The 14,568-nt window shown below is 34.7% G+C and overlaps 1 long non-coding RNA gene across 1 annotated transcript; it reads right to left on the bottom strand.

Moving 5' to 3' along the window:
* Positions 1-1,105: 1,105 nt before the first annotated feature.
* On the bottom strand, positions 1,106-6,168 carry LOC145694077 (uncharacterized). The gene is made up of 2 exons (XR_014132911.1): positions 6,131-6,168; positions 1,106-1,411 (listed from the first exon to the last, which is right to left on the bottom strand). It is a non-coding gene; the product is annotated as an uncharacterized LOC145694077 (long non-coding RNA).
* Positions 6,169-14,568: the final 8,400 nt, after the last annotated feature.

The raw sequence follows: 14,568 nt of genomic DNA on the forward strand, positions 1-14,568 counted from the left end.
ATTTATATTTGGCAGACAATTTACACCCTAGATTTAAGCCAATAAATACAATATTTTACTCCACTTTCGTGTTCCTTGATTCAACTGTTCTGTTACCAATTCTGTAATTCCCTCTACAATCGTGCTGTGCTGCTCCAAAAATTCCCTCGAAAACATTATTGCCAGTATACACAAAACCGAACATAATTTTTTTTTGCTTATATTTTTATTATTTTATTATATTTTTTGGAAATATCTTCTTTGGTGGATTGCTTTCTATTATCTCCGCATACTAATAACTGAATTTTACCCATAAACATAAGGAAAATGAAATAATTGAGAAAAATCGTGGGTTACAGTATACGCGCAATTTTTTTTGCGCATGGGAGTACAATATGGTATATTTTTCCTGAGGATTTTAAATCATTTCAAATGATTGAAATTGAACCTTCAGTCAATAAGTATGAAACCAATTTAGCTCATCTTTAAATTAAAATAAAAAGAAAGAAAAATCGCAAAAATTCATCGATTTTTCTTTTCTTTCTTTCTTTTTCTTTTGGTCATACAGTGATCTTCTTTGAGAGTGTAGCCTTACTCTTATAATTTTGAGGTTGAAACTAGTGCGAGGGTGAATTTACCCCATCGTTTAAAGATATGTAAATGATAACTTTCTCCAAGAGTTACCCGATTTCAGTGAAATACTGCGTATACTTTCTTTTAGACTTTCTAATAGGGCCCATTTCTAATGGTTCACGTAACTGAAGCAGAAGGGAAAAAATACACTCTAGCTTTAAAAACATGTGTCAGGCAAACTTTCGTTTAAACTAAATAAACGAATATAATGATTTCCATAATGTAAATAAATGAATATAATGATTTCCATAATTTATCTTTTCTTGGAAGCTTAATTTACTTTTGTTGCTTGTTATTGAAGTTGTTGTAATAGGAGCTTACAATCATACACATTTCTTGCGTTCGATTAGCTACGTGAAGAGAATTCACAAGAGAAGGGGTAAACGCTCGAAAATTTTCATTTCAGTTAATTTGACGTAAGACAGATATCATTTAAGCGAATAATACTAAAACTAACAAATACAATAACGTACACAAGTATTGATATTGCAAATAATATTTAATCAACTATAATTTGGATACAGTTTTTTCGAAGACTATGCGTTGACATTCTTTTTTAGGTTTAACCATAGAATCCACCAAGTCCATAACCGCCGATACCTCCGTATCCAATACGTCCAAGTCCGTATCCACCAATACCTCCGTATCCAATACCTCCAAGTCCGTATCCTCCATAGCCTAGACCATATCCTCCATATCCTAATCCAATGCCTCCTAGACCAAGACCAATAGCTCTCTTGTCTCTGACAGATTCTTCAGCAAAAGAAATAGCCACGAGGGCGAAGAGGGCGAGAAGAGCCTAAAATAATAGTAAAAAAAATATTTATATTCCTATTGTTTTTGTAAGAGAAAATTTTTAGTTATCACAATTTTTAACAGGAGAGAGAATTTTTATTTTTATTATTATTTTTGAAATGAGAAGTGGTGTAGTAGAGCTTAATATCGTGGTAGATAAACAGACTTGTAACGTGATAACAGTGTGTTTAGTAAAAAAGTGACTTTCAATTCGTCAGAGAACAGAAACTACCAATAAGAGGAGTGCACAATAGAATATCATGAATATATGTTTCAAATAGATCATTATATATATATATATATATATATATATATATATATATATATATATATATATATATATATATATGTGCGTGTGTGTGTGTGTGTGTGTGTGTGTGCGTATGTATGTATGTGTGTGTGTGGATGATATTGGCTGGAAATCAGTGATTGACCGAGAGGATGTCGAGGATAATTCTTCCACCAGAAATTAAAATTCATGTTTAAAGATTATACGAATTACATTTCTTTTTTGTATTCTGTAGGTCTGCTTTTGTGTAGGGAAAGGTAAGTTTTGTGATAATTTGTAATGAATTCTATATAGGTACTAAAGATTAAAATCTAAGCGAGAAGCAAGATTGTATAAATATAGTCCACACTTAGTCTATACTGTTCTGCTATATTATTTACTCTGTATAAAATTTGTGGTGGTGTATAACGTGAGTTTATAAAATGAAATAATATAAGATGATTCCAGGTTGGTAATGTAAGTTTGTAATAGTAGGTTGGTATATTCGTGATAACGCCGTAATTGTTAAAAAGGATCACAAATCCAAAAGAAGAAAAAATAGCAGTACTATTGAACTGAAGAATCAAATAAAAATTTTGAAAATTGCTAATCTCATTTTTGAAGCTTCTGATGCGAGAAATAAACTAAATCTAGTTTATTGGTTTAGGTGTATTTTCATTTTCAGTTTCATTATTATTGAAAATGTTGCCCCTTCCTACTGTTTGATCGATCTTGTATGTGAAATTCTTTATTTTCTTCACTGTATGGTCAAAACTAGCTTTTTTCATATCGATAATGAAGTGATAGTCTTTTATTTCCAGTTGGAATGTTAATGTAATGCATCGTCTTCCCATTTTCAGCACAGGAATATACATATCTTCTTATGCATTTCCCATATTAGGTAGCCCTAGTCTCTTGAGGAATTTTCTTTTTCAAAAGTATCCCACGATATTTCTATCTCTTTTGAGGCTCTATTCACAGAGCAAATGTAAATACAATCTTAACTGATTTCGCAGTTATTTTTAATGTGACATTTATCATTATCTCTCGGCGTAAGCTTACGGAAACTTTATCTCTCGTCGTGTATGTGTTTGTGGTACTTTATCTCTCGGCATTGGATGTGAATCGAATGGTTGAATTTGAACCGAATTTCGAGTTCAAGTAGTCCATCGTCCAAGGAATAAACGCGACACTGGTTGTCGAGCTCGGCCAAAGACAGGTTCGACTTGGCAACAGAGACTGTGTTCCGCAGCTTTGTGCGCCGGAAGCCTTTGGTTTCGGTTTATCTCGGCTTGTTTTTATTGTTACCAGCCACCGGTAAGAAGCAAACGCTTACGTGCCGGTCACACTGGAGTCTGTTGGACCCCAAATACACTTCACAACCGTCTTGTATAGCAGACTGTTCGCAATTGACGCAGTTTACAAGCCATAACAACAGGCAGTGTTACCAATTGAATTTACATGGATGGAAAAGTTTTCAAAAAACAACAGAAAAACATCAGATCAAAAATTAAATTATTTGGAATCTGTCAGACCCCAGAGTGACCACGAAGGATTACATATTCATGGGAATGTACGCGGAGGCTAAAATGGTTCAAGAATAAATTCGATTGTTCATAATTACAGTACATACAAGGCTGTAGCGACGGGGGAAGAGGGGGCGAGCGGGGCTGTCACCCCGGTCGTTGATAGTAAGAGTGCGCCGAACGAGCTAGAAGGAAAAATTTAAAAAAAAATGGAAAAGAGTAAACGACGCGGCGTCCCGTAAAAGTATTGGCGCCCTATTAAAACAATATTGTTGGTTTACAAAGAAATACATTTGGTAATAATTTTCATGCTTGCTCCGCTCGCAACCCAATCTTTCAATTAGAATCACAACAAGTTTTTTAATTATTACTTAAAAAAAAAGTTATTGTATTTGATTTGTTAATGACGATGTGATATACAAGGTGCCGAGAAATGATTAATAAAGAACGCGGAGGCTTTTTAAAGATCAGAAACGGTCTAAGTCAGAAATACGTGGTCGACGTTTTGATGGTGATAAGTTTAATTAGTTAATTTCGTTTTCCTGCCGAATCGGATTAATCACGACGGTGAGAATATAGGTGTGAAAATAAGGGGAGTTAAAAGACACACAGAATCTATTTTTTGCGCAGAAATATTAAAAATTAAGGGAAATTCAAGGAATAACAACGTTTACGAGCTTGAAGCATCTATAGAAATAGAGGCTTAAGGGATCAGAACTTAACCCAATGAATTTTGCCTTTTTGAAAGACTAACCACTATCAATGATTCTTTTTATTCCGTTGACATATGAAATGCTTCCAATCTGAAGGAATTTATTGGCATCATTTCTCCATCAACTACTTTTATCGCCAGGATATCTATATACAAAATTATATAGGGTGTTAATGAAGTATACCGACAAACTTCAAGAGATGATTCCTTACATCAAAATAAGAGAAGTTTATATGGACCTATGGCGAAAAGTGCATAGTTTCAGAGGCTGTCCAAAATCGTGAAAAGGCAAATTTCTAGAGGCCCTATTTCGAATTTGAGAGACTGTGGATGGTGGTCCTTATCGACCTAAAGTAAGTCACCCATACGCAATCCAAAAATGCATATTTCTTTAATGTTCAATGGATGTATAGATTATTCCCTGCAGGGTGAAATTCTCAGACATGCCATCAGAATTCTCTGAATTTTGAGATACGCTCTGATTTTATGATTGGTCCAAAGTAGGCAAACGATAAGTCTTGATAGCAGTGAACACGGAATTCTTTAGGGCGATGTTGGAAGTGTTAAGGATCGTCAGCAACACGGTCTCTCGTACTCGGGAAAACGCATGCTGCGATGTTTGCTTTCACGCTTATAAGTGAAGAAAACGTGAAATATACCGTGACGAAATACATATCATCACACGTTATTCCGAACACGAAGGAAACATGGAACTGACGGTTCCTAACACTTCCGCCTTCCTTCCGAAGTATTAGATGTCCATTGTTGTCAAGGTCTACTTTGAACCCTTCTTGAAATCAGGGTATATCCATTGAAAACATATATAAGAATTATACCCTGTAGGGAATACCCTATATACATATTGAAAATGGATGAAATATACACCTTTAGATTGTTTATGCTTGACTTCCTTTAGACTGATAAGGACCACCATCCACAGTCTCTCGAATTGGAATCAGGGCCTCTTGAAATTTGGCTTTTTCGCGATTTTGGACAATCCTAGCTCTGAAACTAGGCACTTTTCGCCATAGGTCTATATTAACTTTTTCTCTTATTTTGATGTGAGGAATCACCTCTTACAGTTTGTCTGTATATTTCATTAACACCCTGTATATATATATGTTCAGTGACGGATCCAGGATATGATGAAGGGAGGGGCTAAACCATAGTTTGCCGCTTTATCCAGTGTAAAGCAGGATTGAAGCCCATTTTATCCAGTGTATACCTGACTATCACGGGGCGGCTGTAACCCCTATAGCTCCCCTTGGATCCGCGCCTGTATAAGTTTATTTTTAATATTTTAATTAATAATAAGTAACCTTAAATTCAGAACTTTAATTCATTAAGAAAAGTAATTACTGCAGCTTCAATAATATATAGTAGCCAAATTATATTTTGGATTTGAAATACAGACATTAAATATATTATTCAGCTCCATTAATCAATATTGAGAAATTCGTAAAGAAGGCTCCTACTGAATTTCCGTTACATTTCCGTTACATTTCTTTTTTTACCGTAAAAGAACCGAAATTTAAACGCTATTTGTGGTCAATACAGAATAAAATTTCAAAAGTTTACCGTTACTACTGGAAATTAATGCTGTCACCCATTTCGTACATTTTAAAATCACACAGTTTCTAATTTAATTTCTTATCGATAGTATGAAACGTTGTACATAGTTGTAAATTTCCATAAACTATTCTCCAAGTAGATCTGTATACCATTCCAAGGTAGGTTTGTCAAGTTTAGCAAAAAGTTCAAAATAAGCCTCTTGAAAACAATTCTTATTTGTAAAAGAATACATAATGATCTCTTTTGGCTGTTGCAATGATCTGTCTAAGCAGCTTGATAAAACTTCAGCGTAGTATAACAAAAACTGCTTTTCTTTAAGTAAATAATAATAATAATAATAATAATAATAATAATAATAATAATAATAATAATAATAATAATAATAATGAGTGTAAAATGCACCTAATACTCCTTCGCCCCAGACGCCGAAATCTCTAGCTACGGCTCTGTGTACATAATAACAATCGTAAATCTTAAAAAAAAAAAAAAAAAAAATAGAGGATTACTTATGTCCTTAACAGTTACTCCAATAAAATCACAAATTCTCTCAGTTCAGCACTGCTAGAGGATCAAATTTCCTGATGTTATTCAATTATTAATGTGAAACTAAATTAAACTTATAATAAGAAGAAATATTTAACTTACCAAAACCTTCATGATTGTTAAGTAATTTGTTATCAATATCGATTATGATCGAATGATAATATTTGGTGACCGAGCTGTCTTTTATACTAGTGTTTGTTCTTGAAAACTGTTCTGCTTTCCAGGATGTCTTGTGAGTCGATTTCTCCAATTATAACTGCTAAGAGCAAAAAATAATTGATACCCACAGAAAACAGACGGGAATAAGTTTAATAATGCATTCAGGATGTAATTCATTTCCTGTGAAGCTAAAAGAAATAATAAACATACTTACATACTGGTGGAACACATCTTTGAACGCCTCTGTAATTTTTAAACTAATAGGTAAAAATTGCTGATGATGCAAATATCGACAGGAAGTCATTGATCTACTTGCAATACCACGAGATTAAGTGTTTCCAACTCTACAATGCTTGTAGAATAGTTCGTTTCGGTTTAAGAACTGTTGTGTCCTGTTTGAGGACTGTTTTGTTTGGTTTCAATGCAACATACGAAATCGCCTACCACATACTCGATGGGGATCTTGTTTACCAAAACTAGAGGTACTCAATGAGCAGAAGGATGTACAGTCTCGTTTCCTAGCTCAGAGACACGCAAATCTGATTTTAGACTTGAGATATTAAGTTGGCTGAAACGTTAGCAGAAGCTTACAAGCCATTGCAATAAATGGGTGAGGCAATATCTTCCGAAAACCACGTCACAGCCTCAGGTATATGGCCCATGTTGTGTCAGCTGACGGAAGATATAGTTCAATAAATAAAGCTCAAATTTTAATGAAAAAAGGAACAAATTATTAACAAGCTGAACATTGATACAGATGTTGGGAGTGATGTTTTAAACAACATATTAAAAGTTTCCTGAAATCCCACGTGGCCTTCGCCCGCCATATTGGAAAATGGCCGCTGCAAATGTCAAATGAACAATACCAATATCTTCGTTAGGGTTGAACGTAAAGAGATAAATCTAGTGTCGTGTTGTAGAACATAGATAACACAATATTTTTATAGAGAAGATTTTTCATAAAAAGTATAGCTCTAGAAATGTTTGGCTCTTAATTCTAAAATTCCGAAAACTACTGTCAAACTGATTTAAAATTTTATTGGACCATAGGGAGTAATTATTAACAAGTTGAAATTTGACATAGATGTTGGTAAAGATTATTTAAATGACATACTAAAATCCACAACTTCTTCGTTCACCATATTGGAAAATGTCCAAATTTCCGAAGTAATTGAAAGATGATATTTTTAAAGTGAAATACAAAGTCTGGATCGGGCTAAATATTTGAGAAACTGCAAAGGCAATCGATCCTAAGTCAATAGGGATCAAAGTTGGTGGGAGGGGGGAAACATTATGACGTGGTTAAGGTTGTCGTCCGCCATCTTGGAATCAACTTGTTTATGTTAAGTAGTAACGTGGTCGTATGACGATTAAACATCCTCGTTCAAAGAGAAATCCAAAGGTAAGGTTATTTTTCCAAAACATGCAACGGTTTTGAAGTTTGAATATATTTAGGATAAGTTATGCGTGAAATGCTATAAAATGGGCTGTGCGAAGTTTCGAATTGAAGGATAAAGTGAAAAATAAACTTTGTAACATCTCACATTTACATGAGACAATTACAATCACATGGCTTGTTCAACATGTCCACCATTCTGTTGTATGCACATCCTTAAGCGGGCGACCCAGTGCATGTGCACTCTGCGAAGCATAGTCGGTGATATTTGTTCATAGGCCGTAATTATTCTTCTTTTCAGGTGGCCAATGTTATTAATTTTACATTGGTAGACAATAGTTTTAAGGTGCCCTCAAAGATAAAATCCGACGGAGTTGGGTTGGGGGACCTTGCTGGCCACTCAACTTGTCCACGCTGACCTATCCGGCAATCTGGTAACTGTTCATTGAGCTGTCGATTACATTATAACCATAATGAGTCGGTGCCCCATCTTGTTCCCAATATTGAGGAAATATCCCTTGCTCGTTCAACACAAGTGGCATAACAGTGTTTTCAAGCATATGTCCATATTGTGGAGCATCCAAGATCCCATCAATGAAAACAGGTCCAATTTTTTTTTTCACTCCATATCCACACCACACCATTACTATACTTGCACCTTGCATTTTTAATGCATCTACCCAATTAAGAATTTTATTTATCGAATACCGAACATTTTGGTTGTTAACCTCATCTGTTACATAGAAATTTGCCTTATCACTAAAAACAATGTTATGAGGAAATACTGGGTCATGAGCTGTCTGGGCCAACGTCTATTCGCAAAACTCCATTCGTCTATCAGGATCAGTCTCTGACAGTTTTTATTCCAACTGTAATTTGTAAGGGTGCCACTTCTCCGTTTTTAAGAATCTTTGGACACTTTTGACACTAACATTATGTTCACTTGATAGACATCGCACACTCTTTGTAGGACTTTTCACCAATACCTCAACACAGCTGCTGATGTGTCTGGAGAGTTGCACTTCGTGGTCGTCCTGGTCGTGGTAAATTATCAACATTTACTGTTGCCCTAAATTTACGGATTAGTTTTCGTACAGCACTCTCTGTCACCGGCTTACGATTAGGATGCCGCTCATTGAAGATGGCTGCTATTATTGTTGTACTGCGTCCTCCATCAAAAAGGATAATTTTGATTTTTCCTCTCAAGGTAGCATCCCGTTCTACCTACAAGAAAAAATAGAGAGACAGACAGTTTCCGTCCATACAATGCTACTAGACATATAACAAAATTTAAGTCTAAAAGATAGCATACTCTATCCTAAATCCATTCACAACTTCAAAGCCGTTGAAGATTTTTTAAAAAAAAAGTTACCGTACGATTTCTTGGTACTGGGCAAAATATTCGGTATTGGGCTAATACAATTCTTAATTAGATAGATGCATCAAAGCAGTCACGTAGCCAAGGGATGGGTCCGGGGGGTCCGGACCCCCCCTTCGAAACCATAAATGAAAAAATTAAGGAACGATTAAACAAAAAGAAACGAGAAAAAGAAGAATCAACCTTAAAATATAAAAGTACAGCAAACGTTTGGTTACTCTTTTTTTATGAGGAGCTTTGTTTGGAGGAAACCGGAAGAGGTTCAAGTTTAAAATGGACATTATCGGAACGGAGCATTCCGAATTCGATCTAACTCCATCCTAATCCTATAGACTACAAGTGACAATAGATAAACCGGTTCGATCAGACAGACTCTCAGGTAGAACTTAAGAAATGCCCCAATCACCAATAATATGAGCCTGGCAACATAGATTCCAATTACACGTGTTAAAGAAATTTTCAATTTCGCAGCAACACTAATCCATTTTATAGGATGTCTTTACTGCCAAAGAGATCTCATTGCTATCATTGACGGCAATAAACGAAGATAAGAAAAAGAAGAAAGAAGACAAGACGAACAGAGTTCGAATGTCCTCGAAAGACTATATCTTTTTCGATATTTTAAAATATTCTTTTACTGCAGATTTCTTTATAGTTTGTTATTAAAATTACTTACTAATATATCCTCATTTTATTGTCTTAATAAACTAATATAGGTATGTTGCCAGTAAAATAGTTTAGATTTATCGAGCCTCTGGTGTGAAACCACAATATTTCATGTCACTACCCCCCCCTGGCTAAACGAACTAATATATGTTGCCGGTAAAATAGTTTAGAACGATCCAGCCCCTGGTGTGATAACCGCAGTGTTTCGTCACGGACCCCCCTATTACGAAACCCTGGCTACGTGCCTGATCAAAGATGCAAGATGCAGGTAAGGTAATAGTGTATAGTGGAATATAGAATTCAGAATAGCGTAGTTTTCGGAATTTTAGAATCTAGAACTAGATATTTCTAAACGTATATTTTTTTAATGAAAAATTGTTTCTCTCTCTCTCTCTCTCTCTCTCTCTCTCTCTCTCTCTCTCTCTATATATATATATATATATATATATATATATATATATATATATATATATATATAAATTATCTGTTCTATAAAACGACACTAGATTTATCTCTTTATGTTCAACCCTAACGTAGATATTGCTATTTTAGCTGGGTATTGTTCATTTGACATTTGCAGCGGCCATTTTCCAATATGGCGGGCGAAGGTCAGGTGGGATTTCAGGAAACTTTTAGTATGTTGTTTAAAACATCATTTCCAACATCTGTATCAACTTTCAGCTTGTTACTAATTTGTTCCGTACTTTTCGGTAATTTGACTGCACTAATATGCAATTCACCGAATAAGACAAAACAGTGAAGCAAGCAAAAGCACTGAAGAGGACAAGGCATTGAAGAAATCCAGGGTACCGAAGAAATACAAAAACAAACATTCGATGTAAGTATAGAGGTTTTCTGGGAATATTATGAAAATGACCACCATTTTCTAGATTGAGCAGTAGAAGACGTAGTAAAGGAAGTACAGAAACAAATCATACATTCTTTTGCACAGAGATATCTACGAGAGTCAACCAAGATCATGATTCAAAAGCGCTGCTTTCTGGATCCTCGATTTAAAAGTTTCTTTGTTAATAGTGAGGATAAGATCAAGATATAATCGTTAGTGCAGGAAGAATTGATGTTAACACCACCAACTATAGTAAATGTTGCTCAAACATTCAAATATTCATGTCTACCTGGAAAAGTAGCTAATAAAAAGGTTTTGCCTCTTTCCTTCGTGGAAAATATTAAGTGTAGCAAAGGAAAAGGAATGGAGAAGTATTACTCATTACCACATTGTGATTTTGAATTTAACCCATTAGAGTGGTGTCACCGATGTAGTAAGGAGCTTCCAAAAAATGGCAAAGTTAGCAAGGAAATACATTTCGGTGGAAGCTACGAGTGTTCCCAGTGAACGAGTGTTTAGCTTGGGATCTAACGTTGTTAGTGAGGTCAGAATGTCTGTATCGCCTGAGCACACGGAGCAATTACTTTTTGTTTCGAAGAATTCATAAGTTGTGTATCTTATGCTAGTCTTTCCCATAATTTCCCCCCTAGCTTTCCGTTTCGAGACCCCTGATGTGGATGAAATGCACACGATTGGAAAGTTTCATCCTTCCGGAAGAGATAGACACCTAAATCATCTCTCTACGTTAATTGATAGTCGAGCTACGGAGGTTTTAAACTGCTGGCTCAGCGCTTTAGCCGTTGGTCCTGAAAAGGTTAACGCTTTGGTAATTGTACTTTAAGAAAATACTAAAATCTTCTATACCATTGTCACCATCATTATTGGCAAGCAAAAGTTCAAGTTTTTCATCTTCTTTTAACTTACTCTGAGACATATTTCATAAATAGAAATGTCAGAAATAAAGGAAAATAGGTTGAATTAAAAAGCGAACAAAAGAAGCAAACGCTTACGTGCCGGTAACACTGGGGTCTGTTGGACCCCAAATACACTTCACAACCGTCTTGTATAGCAGACAGTTCGCAATTGACGCAGTTTACAAGCCATAAAAACAGGCAGTGTTACCAATTGAATTTATATGGATGGAAAAGTTTTCAAAAAAACAACAGAAAAGAAATAAGAACAAAAATTAATTGATCTGGGGTCTGTCAGACTCCAGAGTGACCACGGAGGGTTAATACTATTTGGGGTTTCAATCTGTAAATTATGAGATAATAAGTTAAGCTTCCCTTCCACCATTTTAAAAAGAGTATCTTTTATGTTAATTTTCTAAAACAAACCTAGTGAAATACTTGTATGATATATACATTTATGTGAGGACTTCCAATCATCTCCCCTGCTTGGAGTTGAAATTGGTTAATAATGAGGAAATGAATGAAAATTTCTACAATATATTTTTAAAATATACTCCGTGAAAATTTCGAAAAATTTTTGTATTTGATGGAACATAATGTGCGCTTTGTTTAATATTAGAGGCTTATTCATGTTATTTGGGGTTGAAAGCGATCAAACAGAAGTTAATGAATTCACCCCATCTTTGAAACCATGTTAACCATATTTCTCCTCACTAGATTTAACACAACACCCAATCTATTATTGTACACAAGCTAATCAAGTATCCAGATTTTCTTTCTTTAAATCGGCTCTGACAATCGAAAAGTGGGGGTAAACTGATTTAGGATCTAAATGGCCCTATTGCTGATTAATTTATAGCTCTGTAATTTAACTGATAGTTGTAATTGAACTATTTATGAGGAAGAAGAACAGAGAAATGAGGGGTCCCCTTCCTGAAGGGAAGAGAATCCCTAAGATATGACGATTTAACCCATTCTTAACGGAAGCCGGTACTCATTCCGGGAGTAAGCGGGAGACCCTGTCTAAGTTTACTCAGACATTATTGAAACTAATCTAACTTCCAAAAACACCAAAACTACCGCCATGTTACTAATGAAAGAACAATGTTACACTAACTATAAGTATGTATTCTAACAAGGCTATATCCAGCTAGGCCCCCCGTGACTCTAACATATAGGACAAACGTTACAGGTAATGGGGATATCTGGGAAAACACGAATCCTCACACTGTCTTCAAAATGATAAAAATCACAAGCTAGGCCTGAATCATGTTCATGGTTATCACTTAGCTTCAAACGTGGCGTTACTTAAGCAGTTTGCTGCATCTCACTAATTTTCACTGTTTGTAGTCTATTTTCACTTGCTATTTAGTACATTATTTGCTCCCACGGCTTCCAAACGGTTTAATTTATACTTAAGCTATTTTACCTTCTTATTGCAGCTTTCAGTTCGTAAAAACCTTAAATTCTCTGGAGCCAGAAACAATGTGTCTTCTCTCGAAGCAGTCGCCCGCGTAGTGCTACGAAAGTGCGGTTGTTTCGCTAGTATCAGAAAGTAGTACCAATCATAGCAAGGAAATTTGGCGGCGGAGAATATAATACAAATAGAAAATTGGTAAAATCTGGATACAACTAGATTTTGGGAGGATCAGGGTATGTCAAACGAGGCGGAGGGGTCTAAAGTATTCTGCCAAATTTAGATTGGTGATTAATGCCAAGAGATTTTCACCCAATAGCGGGCCTATATTTTCGAATAACAATAAAATAATAATTTCCATATCTATTCGTTTTAAAATACCCTTAACTCTGAAATTATCATGAAATAATGTGTAAATAAAAGTATTAGTCGTGAAAGTATAATTTCTACTAACTTGTATTAAACTTAAATATTAATTTTGAGTATGACGATAAACGAATAATTATATTATATGAATCGAAACATATTTTGAAAAATTTTCATAGTACAGAATCTGTAAAAAGTTAGACCCTTTCCAATAAAAAAATCCATTATAAAGACTGTAACAGTACGTTACAGGTTTCAAAATGATTTTGCATTATCTCAAATCTAAGATCATGTTTCACGATAACTTTCATAAATAAATAAATAAATATTTTTGATGAGATAAAATTTATATTTTCTTGGAAGCTTAAGAACCACTCGCGTTAATTGTGATTGGAATTAGTAACGGATAAGTTGAAAATCTCCATTAAATAAATGAATAAATAACATTACAATCTTTCGCGTCGATTCTCCAGTCCAATGCATCATTTAGCTAATTTTATTGACGTAAGTTTAAGTGAGCTTCTACCATTCGATTCAAGCAGTATTTATGTACTCCATTTGTAAGTAAGTTTGTTTCTATACTTAATGTAATAACAAAAAAGTTTTCCAGTGTAAGTTAGGTAAAAGTTATTATATTTTGACACATAGTGTATATTTTGTTTTGGGATTTCAGATCATCTCCATTGTTTAAAGTTGAATTTGGTCAATCAATGATAATAGATAATAATTGGATAATAGATAGTAAGTTCCCCGGAATCCCAAAATTTCCTTATTCACAAGACATGATAATGAATTAATTTTCCTTAGTAACTTTTCCCAAACGTGTTAAATTTTGGTAGAATCGTCGTATAAATTATTTGGGGCTTCCCAATCTTCCCTACTCTATTAAGGTAAAACCTGACAAGAACATGCCAGTGAGTTTAACTCTCCTTCCCATGACTTCTTTTTAAAAATGTATGTTTCACGATATCTTTCGTTAAAATTATTCGATTTTGATACAACATTCTTTGAGGGATTCCTATAATATTCAATGTTTGTGGTTGAATGAAGTAGTGAACTTGATCTGCTCAATTTGAAGAATATGTCCATGATAACTCTTCGAAATTGATCAATAATGATGGAGCTCATTTAGGTCTCAGCCCCAGATTACAAAAATCCTTCGAGAGAATTTCGTCAAGATTCTCCAATTTTTATGGCTCATAATGCGTTCTATTTCTAATAACAGATACTTCTAAAGTTTCGGGATTGAAATTAAATCTAAGGATGACTTTACACTATATTATGAAAGCTTATTGACGATAAATTAAAGAAAACATTTCTATGAAACACTGCGTATACTTTCCTTCAGGCTTTCCAATAAAACCTATGTGAATGGTTGACACGATTCAAACGCAAGGGGC

This window comes from Thermobia domestica, chromosome 9 (assembly GCF_964235325.1).
Source record: "Thermobia domestica chromosome 9, izTheDome1.hap1.1, whole genome shotgun sequence".
Taxonomy (NCBI): Eukaryota; Metazoa; Arthropoda; class Insecta; order Zygentoma; family Lepismatidae; genus Thermobia; species Thermobia domestica.